Source organism: Lepisma saccharinum, chromosome 4 (genome assembly GCF_977018435.1).
Source record: "Lepisma saccharinum chromosome 4, izLepSacc3.1, whole genome shotgun sequence".
In the NCBI taxonomy this organism is placed as follows: Eukaryota; Metazoa; Arthropoda; class Insecta; order Zygentoma; family Lepismatidae; genus Lepisma; species Lepisma saccharinum.
Window position 1 is genome coordinate 810,903 of NC_139232.1, and position 12,393 is coordinate 823,295.

The following is a 12,393-nucleotide window of genomic DNA, read 5'->3' on the forward strand; positions in this document are numbered from 1 at the left end:
GTGATCACATCATCTCCACTTACGACCGGATCAAGAAAGTGTGGGGCGTTACTCCCACACCCCCTACACGCCTTCATGGCGTGGTGCTAAGCACAGGGGAGCACTTTGCCTTTTTACCTTTACACGTCCTGTCATTCTCTTTGATTCTGAGGTTGTCGTATGACTTCGTGGCTAGATGGGCAGGAAGTATTTATGATAATTCGATATTCCAAAGGACAAGATGCAATTCTTCATGGCAAGGGATATTCAGCTCAACTCGACCATACCTCTACAGTCCATTCCAAGACCCACCAACTGATCCTGAAAGAGGTACAGCTATGCCCATGCTCAGCAGAGGAATGTTGTGGAGAGTACCTTTGGGATATGGAAGCGACGTTTTCCACGTTTGTCCAGAAGACTTGGAAACAGTTCGAGACATTGTTATCGCGTGTGCAGTTTTCCACAATATGGGTATCATATACAGTGGCGATGTTGAAATTTTCAAGGAACCTCAGATATCATGTCTGTAGAAATAGAGCCTACACGTGTGCATCGTAACAATGGTGAGCTGCAAAGGAGCTTCTTGTGAATAGACTGTTCATATGAATATAACAATGTGGTCAGCTTATACTTTGTCAAAGACTATTCGCTCAGTTTTCAATGTTTCTCTTTTTCTCTCGCACACAATTTTCTGCATCAGCATGTGTGTGTGACAGTGAATTATAGTGGTAGGAATCCTAGTTTTATGAGATGCCACCTGGGTATCTCTTCGTTTGATTTTTATTGTGAACGCTGTTTTAGCATTTTCCATGACGTTAAATTTGTATTCATCCAAGTGCTGTGTGCATTGATACTATTGATTGATACTAAGAATATCAACAAGTTATCCTGCAAAACTGTATTTTCCTTAAAAGCATGCATTTTACTACATGGTTTTAATGTCACCAAAAACATGTGTATTTTGTATACGTGGACAACATAATTTCATTTAACTTATGTTCTTTCCCCTTTTTTTTAGAGTCAAAGAAAATAATGAAATGTGACCTTCCTTTATGTATGACCAGTGAACAAGATTATTCTCAAAATAAATTAGTGCTTTACCTGTAAATTAGTTTTGATTTTTATTTATTACACAGTTTAATGTTTCTCAGTGATGTCCATGTGTCTAGTAAAATTAACTTCTCAGTGATGTCCATGTGTCTAGGAAAATTAACTATCTTAATTCCTTTGGTTCTTTTATGAATTTGTGCCGGACCCTGTGGCTGAGTGGTTAGCACATTGCACTGCGACGCCAAGGGTCCCGGGTTCGAATCCCGCTCGGGCTCGGTTGTTTGTGAATGTCCATTCATCAATTTCATCACTCATCCCCATCTTCGCAAATTAGCCAAGAGGCACAAAACGCGAAGTAAAGTAAACTAAATCAATCAATCAATTTTATGAATTTGTATCATGTGGATATTCTTGGAAGCCATGGGAGGGAGTATGTATGCACCATGTGCACACATGCACAGACAATCGATAAAAAAGTAACATAAAAATCTGTGGTATCACACCAAAAATTATTTACAACAGGAATTATATGCTTTCAACTATTCAGTATAGCCTGGTACAGTTGAGAGTTACTGAGGTAAGTAAGTGCATCAAATTCTCTTGATATCATTCATTAATGGGAAAAGGCCTGATGATAGTGTACCATCAAGCTAATGTTACTCTAATTGACTGGGTAAAAAATATATACTCCTTATACGATTTGAAAAATAATGAGTAACTTATGCAAGAGAAATGTTCATAGGAAGCAATTGAAGGTCTCTGTGTGTAAAACATGCTAAGTGACACCTTGGTCATTTCCGAGTTCATTATGAAAAAATATTATTAGAAGCTATACTGTAGATAAATTGTTTTTGTGTTTTGTTTACCAATTTCAGAAGGCTTCACCGAGTCCATTGCAAATTGTATGACATGGCAATTTCTCTCTAAAATTGAAGGATGGCACATTTTACTTTGTAACTCAAAAATACCAAAATGTCACTTACCATGTTTTCCACCCAAGCACTTCAATTGATCATAGCTCGCTGGAACATTTTATTGTGACCATGGACTCTCACTTTGTTTCTATAGCCTATGGTACAGCGTAAATGAGCAAAGGCAGAGAGGCTGTGATTAGGGAGTGGGATAAATTAGTTTGGTAATGTTTGTGCATCTCCTCATATGTGAGAATCCCATAATCTTGTACCTTCTGTTTTATGATGGAATAAAAAATACACCCAGTGTATTGTTATACACTTTTGCATTAAACTTTGATACATCTCAGATATTCATTAAATGACAGTAGATTTATTTTGTCTTCTGTCAAAAGTTTAGCTCTTAACATATTATGAATATTTGATGTCCTTTGCTATACACTCATTTTGTGCATAAATGCCAGGCTATAATCGCTCCGCATATCTTGTTCACGTGTATTGTAACAACCCATTTGAAATTCCAACTTCTAAATGTTACGCTTTCTTCGTTGATGAATTTTACTTGTACTTGTGTCGAATTATGTCATTGCATTTCGCTTATACTCTTGAGAATAGGAGTGAACAATTTATATGCACATTGTGGAAATTCATTATGAGTATTCCGCTTGGGATTTCGAATCCATACAAGTAGTTTTGGTACTAATCTGATATTCCCCGGACAGATTTTTTCATTTTTACAGAAGAAACTACTTAACGGTAATAAGTTCCTGTAGCATTGTTTAACATCTGGAAGGTGTTTTGTGTGATGTGGGAATGTTTCATAGCGGAAATTCAACCATTGACACATAGCCCCATGAACGATTCCCGGTAAAGTTAGGTTAGGTAGGGTCACGTTTAGGTTACAATAGTTAAAAATTGGTTTCGAAAGAAATATGCGTAGCCCCACACACCATTCTCACATAGCCCCACGAACCATCGACACATAGCCCCACAAACCATTTGCGGAAACGTACGTTCTTCAGTTACAAAAACACTTTTATTAAAAAATTACTAATTTATTACAATTACTTTGATCAAAAAAACGTGAATGAATTAAAGAATGTTCCGCGAAGCAGATAGGTAAATACAAATGTCAAAAATTGACAAAACGAAGAAGTTATAGGTGTCCCGGGGAATATCAGATATTTACTGGTTTTTAGTTTCTTTCATGGTTTCTTCTATTTTATGTATGTGGAAAGAGGACATCAAGTAGATTTCAGGAAAAAAATTGTAAATATTAACAAAGTGAACAACATCTGTTCTATGGTTTTCTGAAAAGAACATGACAATGTGCAGGTAAGTTTGGACTAGATAGCCCTTTCTCATTTGTTGCAAATTGATACTTGGGTAGAAAATGGAGAAGCATCCCAGTATTAGACTGATGTAAGGAAATTATGTTCAAACAGATTGATGCTACAGTGAAAGAGTGGTAAGGTTGGTAACCTTCAAGTTCATAAGATTCCTCAAATGCATGCCTGCAGCTGTAAATGCCCATTTTGCTCAACTAAAACTTTTTTTTTATCTTATGCTTATGGATATATATTCACAAATGAATTGATTTTTCTAATATATAATGTATCAAATTTGTGTCCCAAAAAAGTTGAATTGAAATGGTTCTCGCACATATCAATGCAGCGATGTCCGTTGAACCATAGAAACTGCAGGCTCTTAGTGCTAACAGTGTTGGACACGTTCCATGTACATATTTACTCCAGGCTGTCTACCAGTCAAGATAGTCAAGAAATCATGCTTGTGGTCAAGAATGTTTGCTATTTTTTTTTTTACAGTGTAGCGAGTTAAATTGTTATATACCTGTCCTGGGATTTAATAATATTGAATATTTGAAAATTTAAATTATAATGAGTTGTGTTTAAAATTTGTTTACTTTGGTTCTTAAGAATTACATTTTTGTATGCATAAAGTTTTGTAAAAATATTACATAACGTAATGTGGCCATTCCCCATCTAAGATGATATCTGGAGCATTAATTTTTACATGCATTAATAATTAAAGCAAGTCAAGCACAGCTTCAGTTTTCATCTTCACTGGCCTTCTGGTAAGGGTTTTTCATTGAATAAAAATATCTAAATTTGCAACTATGCCTAAGTAGTGAACGATTAAATAAGGTTAAGAAAAAGGGAAGAAAGATCAAGAATTTCGGATTTATTTTGGTAGACACCCTGTACTCCGTTTATTAAAAATCTGTTTTGCAACGTGAATTGCCAATGATAATGGATTTGAAAAACAGATGCAAAGACCTTCAAAGCAAGACCAAAATTGTATTTGTAGGACTACAATACTATAAGAGAAGTAGTTTCGCAAAAATTGATAAGAATAGTTTTTTGACAAATTTTAAAAATCTGAAAATTAAGAATTGTTTAAAACCTTCCTGGTTGCACCGTAATAAAATTTCATTAGAATCGGACCACCCATTTCTTTTTTATAGAATTTCAAAGAGAGCGATCGTATGCAAAAAAAAAAGGGGGGGACCCTTTTTATCTCAAGACAAAAAAAATTGCGTAGCATACATAGATTAACGCAGAATTGAGTACGCTGAGTTTTGATGTAACTCGTTTCTATGTAGACTAATTACTGGTTAATTTTTAATTTGAATCCAAACTCGAGTATCTATAAGTTTTAATCCGTGAGTAGATAATTATTTTGTTGTTCTTGTTTCTCTTTCATCAACGTATATGAACAACAAAACATGAAGCTACAGCACAGCGCCTGCTGTGAATTTACGTCTTGACTGCACACCGCTGCGTGATTTTCTTTTGTTTTACTACCAACATACAACCCTATCGCTAACCCAAGAAAAACATACAAAGCCAGGAAAGTAATTCATCTTCTGTAACAAAATCATCACTTATCGAAATAAATGTACCTTTACGACTCTGTTCATAACTTCACGTAATTTATTAATGTATTTCAAAATGTGTTTTGTTGTTTCTTTTGACAATTTCTCTTGCAGTTCTTTTAAGTTGGTATCACTTTAGGCAATCGTATCTCAGGATCGTCGTCTTGGCGAAGAGAAAGTTTCTTTCCTTGGGAAGAGAGGCTCTTAGCCAAGAGTTTCTCAAGATACGACTATGAAACGACACTGTCTCAAGACGAGATTACCTTCCCAAGATCGTCTTGGCTAAGAATCTCTTACACAGTGTCTTGAGATTTAACTATGAATACGGCCCTTAGCAAACGCAACCACCAGAAGCAATGATTCCAGTTGTTTTCGGCTTTTCGCCTATACCCTTGATTGAGCTTAATCACTACGTTCCACATTTTTGTTGCATGTGCATTATAGCAGAAGAAGAAAACGACTTGTGCAAGTTTACACCGATCGACGTAAATGTAAGCGAAAACGGCGCTAGTGTAGTGTACCCGACCGAAGTGAGTGAGTGAAACGTGAATTTTGTGTACCAGATCAACTTTGGAGTGTAAAATTGAACTTTTTTTTTTGTTAATTTTTGTGGAGTGAAAAATTTTCATTGAACTATAATAGAATCAACTGAAGGTAAGAAGGAAAATATTTTTTTTTTTGTTTCCCCTCATATTTAGTGAGTGAGAACAATTGACATTTCTGTGATGTGTTTATACACACCTGAAGTACTAGGACAATGGTGGTCGATAGCTTTTTTTTTCCCAGGTGTACGGATACTAGTTTTCTAAACATAATTCGTAGGATGACAACAACTAAATGGGGTGGGCACCCAAAAATTTTACTTCTTTTTCATATTCGTTCATTTTTAGACTATGCAGCTTTCAGTTACGGGGGAGCATCGACAAAATAGATATATTTCAAAGAAAAGCATTGAGAACTTGTCTAGGTCTGTTGCCATTAAGCCTCTATGTAAGTGTTTACATAGAGAGTAAAGAAACATCTTTCAGACGCAGGCGGATTCAATTAACAATAAAATTTCTCCTTAACACATGGGAAAATCATCCTCATCCATTTAATAAATTGTTTGAAATACAATGGGTTGAAGCCTATGTAATAAATCCACATACCACCTCATATTTCTTTGTGTCCTGTCATTACTTAGTTCCAAAACTTCGATCCAAGACTTTCACTCTACAACCTTTGATTTATCGGTAAATGTTCGACATGGTCCCAACACCTCTCACTCTTTCATTTAGTAACTTTTAACGTTCGTACTTACCTATTCTGCATTGCGAAAGATTGTTCCAGATGGTATTTTGCTCTTTTCACGAAAATAATTTCAATTTGTGACATGACAACATGCCGAGACAGCTTGACTACGGTGGTAGATCATCAGTGGCAATGTTGCAACCTCATCAACCGAAATATCCCCACCAACCATTTACGGATAGCCCCGAATTCATGAATAGCCCCACAAACCATGCTCGGCAAGGTTAGGTTCGGTGAGGTTAGGCAAACATAGTTAAAATTTTCATCTTGCAAAAAAACTGCATGTTTGGAAACACTGACGGGAAGTTACAGCATCACACATTTGGTTCATGTAGCGCAAGCAAATGGAAGCAACAGCAATTGTGCGTCGGAGAGATATTTCTGTTGAAAAATACATGATTTCCCAGAGAAATAGATTCCATGATGAAAGGAAATACCTGCACGAACTTCTAAATGCTACAGAAACTCATTTCCGTAAGTAGTTTATTCTGAAAAAATGAAGAAATCCGTTGGGACTGTGTTGAATTTTTACCGATTTATCAACTGGATATTCCATTATATACACAATGTTCAATTCACTTCAGATATCTAAGACTTCATGCACTGTACAGTGAAAAATGGCCAAGACATGTGATGATTTACACCGATGGTTCAAAAGAATAACAAAGGGGTAGGATGTGCCTATTGCATCCCAACAGTTTAGATTACCTATAGATTCATCTATTTCTACTGCGGAAAGTTACGCACTATACAAAGCCTGGTAACAGTTTCATATATCGGAGACACATTTCTTCATTTTTACAGAAGAAACTACTTACGGAAATGAGTTTCTCTGAGGTTTCCAACGTTCGTCGAGGTATTTTCTTTCATCGTGGAATCTATTTGACCGGGAAATCATGTATTTTTCAAGAGAAATATCTCACCGACGCACAATTGCCATTGCTTCCCCTACATGAACCAAATGCTGCATATGTTTGATGACGTAACCCCCCCCCCCTGTCAGTGTTTCCAACCCCCCCTTTTTTAACTATGCTTGCCTAACCTAACCTTATCGGAAATAGTTCGTGTGGCTATCCGTCAGCTACCCATGCATAATGTACAATTTGCACACGTTTCATCGTGGAACAGCAATTTTCGTGCATAACGGAGTTGGAAACACTGATATTCGAAAAGAAAAGAAGGGATATCATTCGCAAAGCAAGCGATATGGCACTGCAACGAGCATTCGGTAGCACTTAGAAAAATGCCTTATTTTAGTAGAAAAAGTGTTTGTTTTCATGCAAAAAGCATAATGGCATCTTGAACTATGTTCCGCAATACACAATTGTTAAGTACGAACCATGCGAAACACAAAATATCCGATTTTAATGTGTCTCCGATATATGAAACTGGTAATCAAAGCCTTACAATGTGGAATAGCCGAAGGTTTTAAAAAAAATCTTCTCCTTACAGATGCACTGAATGTATTACAAGCATTATCTACATCTTATCCCAAATTATGTCATCAATCTTATCTTAATATTTTAATTATTCAACAAGGTTCAATTTGCTTGCAAAAGAAACATTGGCATACAATTCAGTTATGTTAAAGTACATAATATTAACGTAGGAAATGAACGAGTGGACTCGTATGCTAAACAAGCCAGAGATTTACAACACACAAGTTTCAATAGATTAGTGTATACAGATTTATTACCACGAGTGAAAATCAAACTCGTGGAACAAATGATCAATTTAAGGTTGTGGGTAATACATATAGATGAATAGCAGACTTTACAACCAAAGACCCATGGTTCTTTTTATACACACTCCCACGGCAGGTCATAGTTTTCATCAATAGTTTAAGGATGGGACACGTGCGTACACCAGCACATCTAGCAAAAATACACATCAAAACTCAAGAGTAGCAAATCTGGTAATGAAAATCCTGATGCGCAACATTTATTTCTAAAATGTCCAATTTTCTCAAATCAACAAATCACACACTATAAATGTATACAACATTTAAATATTTCATTTCCAATATCACTATCTTCCCTTCTAACAGAATTATCTCCTACACTAATATGGCTTCTGTATGCATATGCTCGAAAATGTAGGCTTGAATTATGATTTTTATTAAGAAAAAAAATGGCAAAAGGATAAAAGTGATTTATTCATACAATTGTATATGATACTGGTGAACTAGAGTGACTACTAACTTCAGAAAAGAAACATTAAAGCAAATTCAAAAGCAGATGTCCAAAGTCAACAGGGTCATGATGAAGAAGAAGTACGAGTACTAAATTTATTCTTGGAATGTGGGGGTGGGGGAGGGATTGGAAGGCAACAGATCGTTATTCCATTTTGCATTTATGTATCAGTATTTTCATAACCCTAAACAAAGCTATGCCAGTCTTGTGGTAAGATATTAGTTGACATGGATTTACTGTGTACAAGCTTATTTATGAAACAAAAATATTTTAAGCTTACACCTTACGACCGAAGTTCCTTTTGTTTTATTGCGATTTCATCATGCTACAAATACAATTTTTACATGGTTCGATTTACTTCTGTTAACACATACTGCAGAGTTTTAGCGATTACTTAAGATTTTGTTCAATGTATGCTTTCGTAGTTAGGTTAGGCAGGTCAGTTGTGGTTTTCTTAGCATTAAAATAAAGTCCCTAAATGCATTCTACTAAAATTCCGATTTACTTCTACATTAGTTTCCACTAGTTTACTAGATACTTACAGTAGCTTGTCAACGGAAAATACATTGTCCATGGGAAGCCTGCATGCTGGCATAAGTTATTTTTTAAGTTGTTTTTTCAACATAAATAACTTTTTTTATTCATAACCTAAACAGTGCTAATTACTTTAAGGAAGGTTCAAATTTCGTGTGACAATGATTGGCAAAATTCTACGATAAATAGTCTTCCTGCTAGGAGAATTTGAATAGAATTGTAAAACAATCAGAACCATTACCCAAGCAGAGCATTTTCGCCAAAACACTCCTTCGGTTTGAAATTAACATGTTTCTACAATGATCTGTACCAGTCTTTCTGATAATTAACAGGCCCAGTTTCAATTGTATGATTCTGAACTAATCATTATACACATTTATTTTCTACCACGATTCCATTGCCATACATGACTGTGTGCACATACTGATGAGCCATAGTAATTACTTATTGCATGCTTTGTGGGAATGCTAGTGAGCAACCATTTGTTTACAGTTGTAGAGGATACAGACTACTGCCTCACTTCACATAAGAAGTGAAGTGGTTTTATGCTTGAGACTTGTTGTCATCAGTTGTGTATGTTGAGGGCTTGTAATAGCTTTAAAATAATTTCTCTAATTGTATTTAGGATAGGTAGGTCAGGTTTTAAGCTCTCAGCCTGGAAATAACATCTAAATTAGGGTTGCTATATTTTGTAAGTGAAAATCCAGGATGCTGCTGACATGAAGCCTGTTGCAGAGAGAGAAGGGGTGGACCCGATAAAGTAGTATGAATGTGCATCATGATTATTATGTATAGTCCCATTATTATCTTCTTTACACTTCTTAATAAACACAAATTCACTTTGAAATCTATCATTAAACTTGCACTTTCTTTTCAATGCCATAGTGAACTATGCTGCTCTCACAATGTTGAAACTTTATTTGAAAACTTTGGACTGAACAGACAGACAGACACCTGATCACTAACTGTTTACAGCAAGTAGCTTACAATGGAAAGGAATCTTAGCACTGCAAAGAGAAGGAAATGACAGTAGCATTGATACTAATTATTATCAGCAAGTGTGTTGAATGGTGAAGTCAAAATCTCTGCAGCATAGTCTTGTAGCTTACTCTTGTATCATTGACAGGAAATGGGTTTGAATCCCAGCCTTGGTATGGGTGTACTTTGTGAGTGTCCCGTCATCAATTTTATCATATCATCACTTAGCAATTAGCCAAAATTGGCAGAAAAGCAAAGTAAAATAAATCTATGACATGTGGCAACCCTACACAAATGCTTTTGTATAGGGATGTGCCGAAGCCGATTACAGATGTATGAAAATCGGCAGAAATTGACATATAGGAATCGGCAAAAATCCGATATTTAAACCAGTACAGATTATACTAGAGTTTTACGTGCTAACCAGTTTTATATTCTAGTTTTGTAAGATTTGTTGAAAATTTGGTTATGATTCGTCATTATTGTAGAGATTTCGTAATAAAATTATTGCAAACTCTCATTCAGGGGATCAACCTAACTATAAATCGGAAATAAAACAGTACATTGCTGTTGTATTGGAAATTCAAAAATGAGCATTCAAACCTGAAGCAAGTGCTGAGAAAATACTTGGGCATACCTGCTGCATCAGTATTCAGTGATTGAGTGTTCAGTGTTGCTGAACAGATTTGTGATAAGAGAAGAAGTAGGTTACTTCCTGAAGTGCTTCCAGATCTCGTATTTCTGAAGTTGAATCTGGCAGAACAGGAATTCATTTTACATTTCAAAGAACTGCTTGTGTACTAATGTTAAATCTCTAGGTTCACATAACCTTTTGTAGATGCAAATGTACATTCGCAACTCTTGAGAATATATATGTATATACATATGATATGCAATAGAAATGTACATAGCAAATCTACTTTTGTCATGCAGACAATAACATCCCATTTCTGTTTAATAATCTTATGTATCGGAATCGGTTAAATATCGGCATCGGTTCCAAAAATTATCGCTGAGTACATCAGCATCGGTAAATTTTCAGCTTCGTCACATCCCTACTTTTGTAATTAGTACATGGTATTAAGTTTCAAGCACAAAACCTCTTCTCACCATCTATGAAATTGCAAGATGACAATAAACGAAGAATGACTGCTTGCTGGGAAACCGGCATGGAATTACTTAGCTGTCTGTCATCCCTAAACCAGAAGGTTTCCACCTGTCCCTGTTCTGGGCAAAATCAATCCACTCTTGACCATCCTTCAGGCCTATCTTAATATTGTGTTTCTATCTTATTGTGTGCCAAAAAATTTGTTTTATTTGTAAGTAGAAACTAGATTTATAGGCACTAAAGCTACAAAGAATGGGTAGGCAAAAATTTGCAGGAAAGCGACATAAATAAAGAAAAATGAGAACAGTATTCCAGATACAGACCTTAGTCATTTTTTTACCTTCGACCATGTGATAACCATATTGGGGCTGCATATTTTTGTTTTATTTGTGAGAATTTGTCAAGATTGTTACTTCTTTTGGCCAAATATAAGGTTTTCCAAATTCAAAACTAGTTTGCATAACTTTTCAAAGGCTCTGCTCCTCAATTAGCTCATGGTAACTAACCATCACATGGATGGATTGAGGTTGTTGGGTCACCCTCGCTACAGAGGGAGTCATGGATAGAAATGTACCTTGCTGGATGACAGGGACACTCCTGGAACCTTACTATCTTTTATAATATCTGTTATATAATTTTTCTCTAGTTCCAAGCAGATTAAATAAAAGTGTCATTTGAGTTGAAATATATGAAAGTGGACTGACGGCAAGTAATCGCAACTTAAAGTTCCTCGTGCATATAGCACCATGTCATTAAGGCATGTTTAAGCGATGTGGGGGTAGGGTCCAACACATTCTCGATCTCTGCCACCTTGGATGTGATGTGATCAGCACCATGCTCTGGCCACCTTTACTCTGCAGGGATGACCCCAGGTACCCATTAATTTGAGACCGAGTGAGTCCTAAAACTGCTTTATGCGGGGACAAGGCCAGCCAGATAAATTCCAACCTTAGATCACCCACCCCTGGAATCAAACCTGGGTCTACCTACTGGATGCCCTACAAACTAGACTACCGCAGCTCCAACTGCAAGTAATAATCCCAGAGAAATTCACATGCCGGTAGAGAAGAGAGTAAGGAGACAATACTATTTTTTTGGACAGCCCAATTTACTTACTTACTTATTCTGATCCTCTTCTACCAATTGGTGTCGAGGTTTTAGAGAGAGCTCGCCATCTGTCATGACCTGCCAACTTCCTTCCTTCACTTCACAAGATGTTCCTCCTGCTCAGGATATCCTTCATTTGCTCATTCCATGTTTTATGTGGTCTGTCCACATCCAATCCTCCTGTTTAGGTATTTGATGTTCAGGCATTCTGCTGAGGTGTCCAAACAATCTGAGTTGTGCTTGCTCAACATCCTTATGTATTGGTTTCATGTTATTCTGATTGATTGATTTCTGATTTTGTCCCTTCTGGTCTTTCCCACTGTTCAATTCTAATATTTCATTTCTACT

General features: G+C 36.2%; 1 protein-coding gene across 2 annotated transcripts in view; it reads left to right on the top strand.

Moving 5' to 3' along the window:
- The first annotated feature begins 5,320 nt into the window (after nt 1-5,320).
- mrj (DnaJ heat shock protein family (Hsp40) member B6 mrj) overlaps nt 5,321-12,393 on the top strand; it is an 87,692-nt gene continuing 80,619 nt past the window's right edge. The window contains exon 1 of one of the 2 annotated variants that reach the window (XM_083120231.1): nt 5,321-5,490. The gene's annotated coding sequence lies outside the window, so the exon portion shown is untranslated. The remainder of the gene's footprint in view (nt 5,491-12,393) is intronic. The other variant, XM_083120234.1, reaches the window with a different exon arrangement.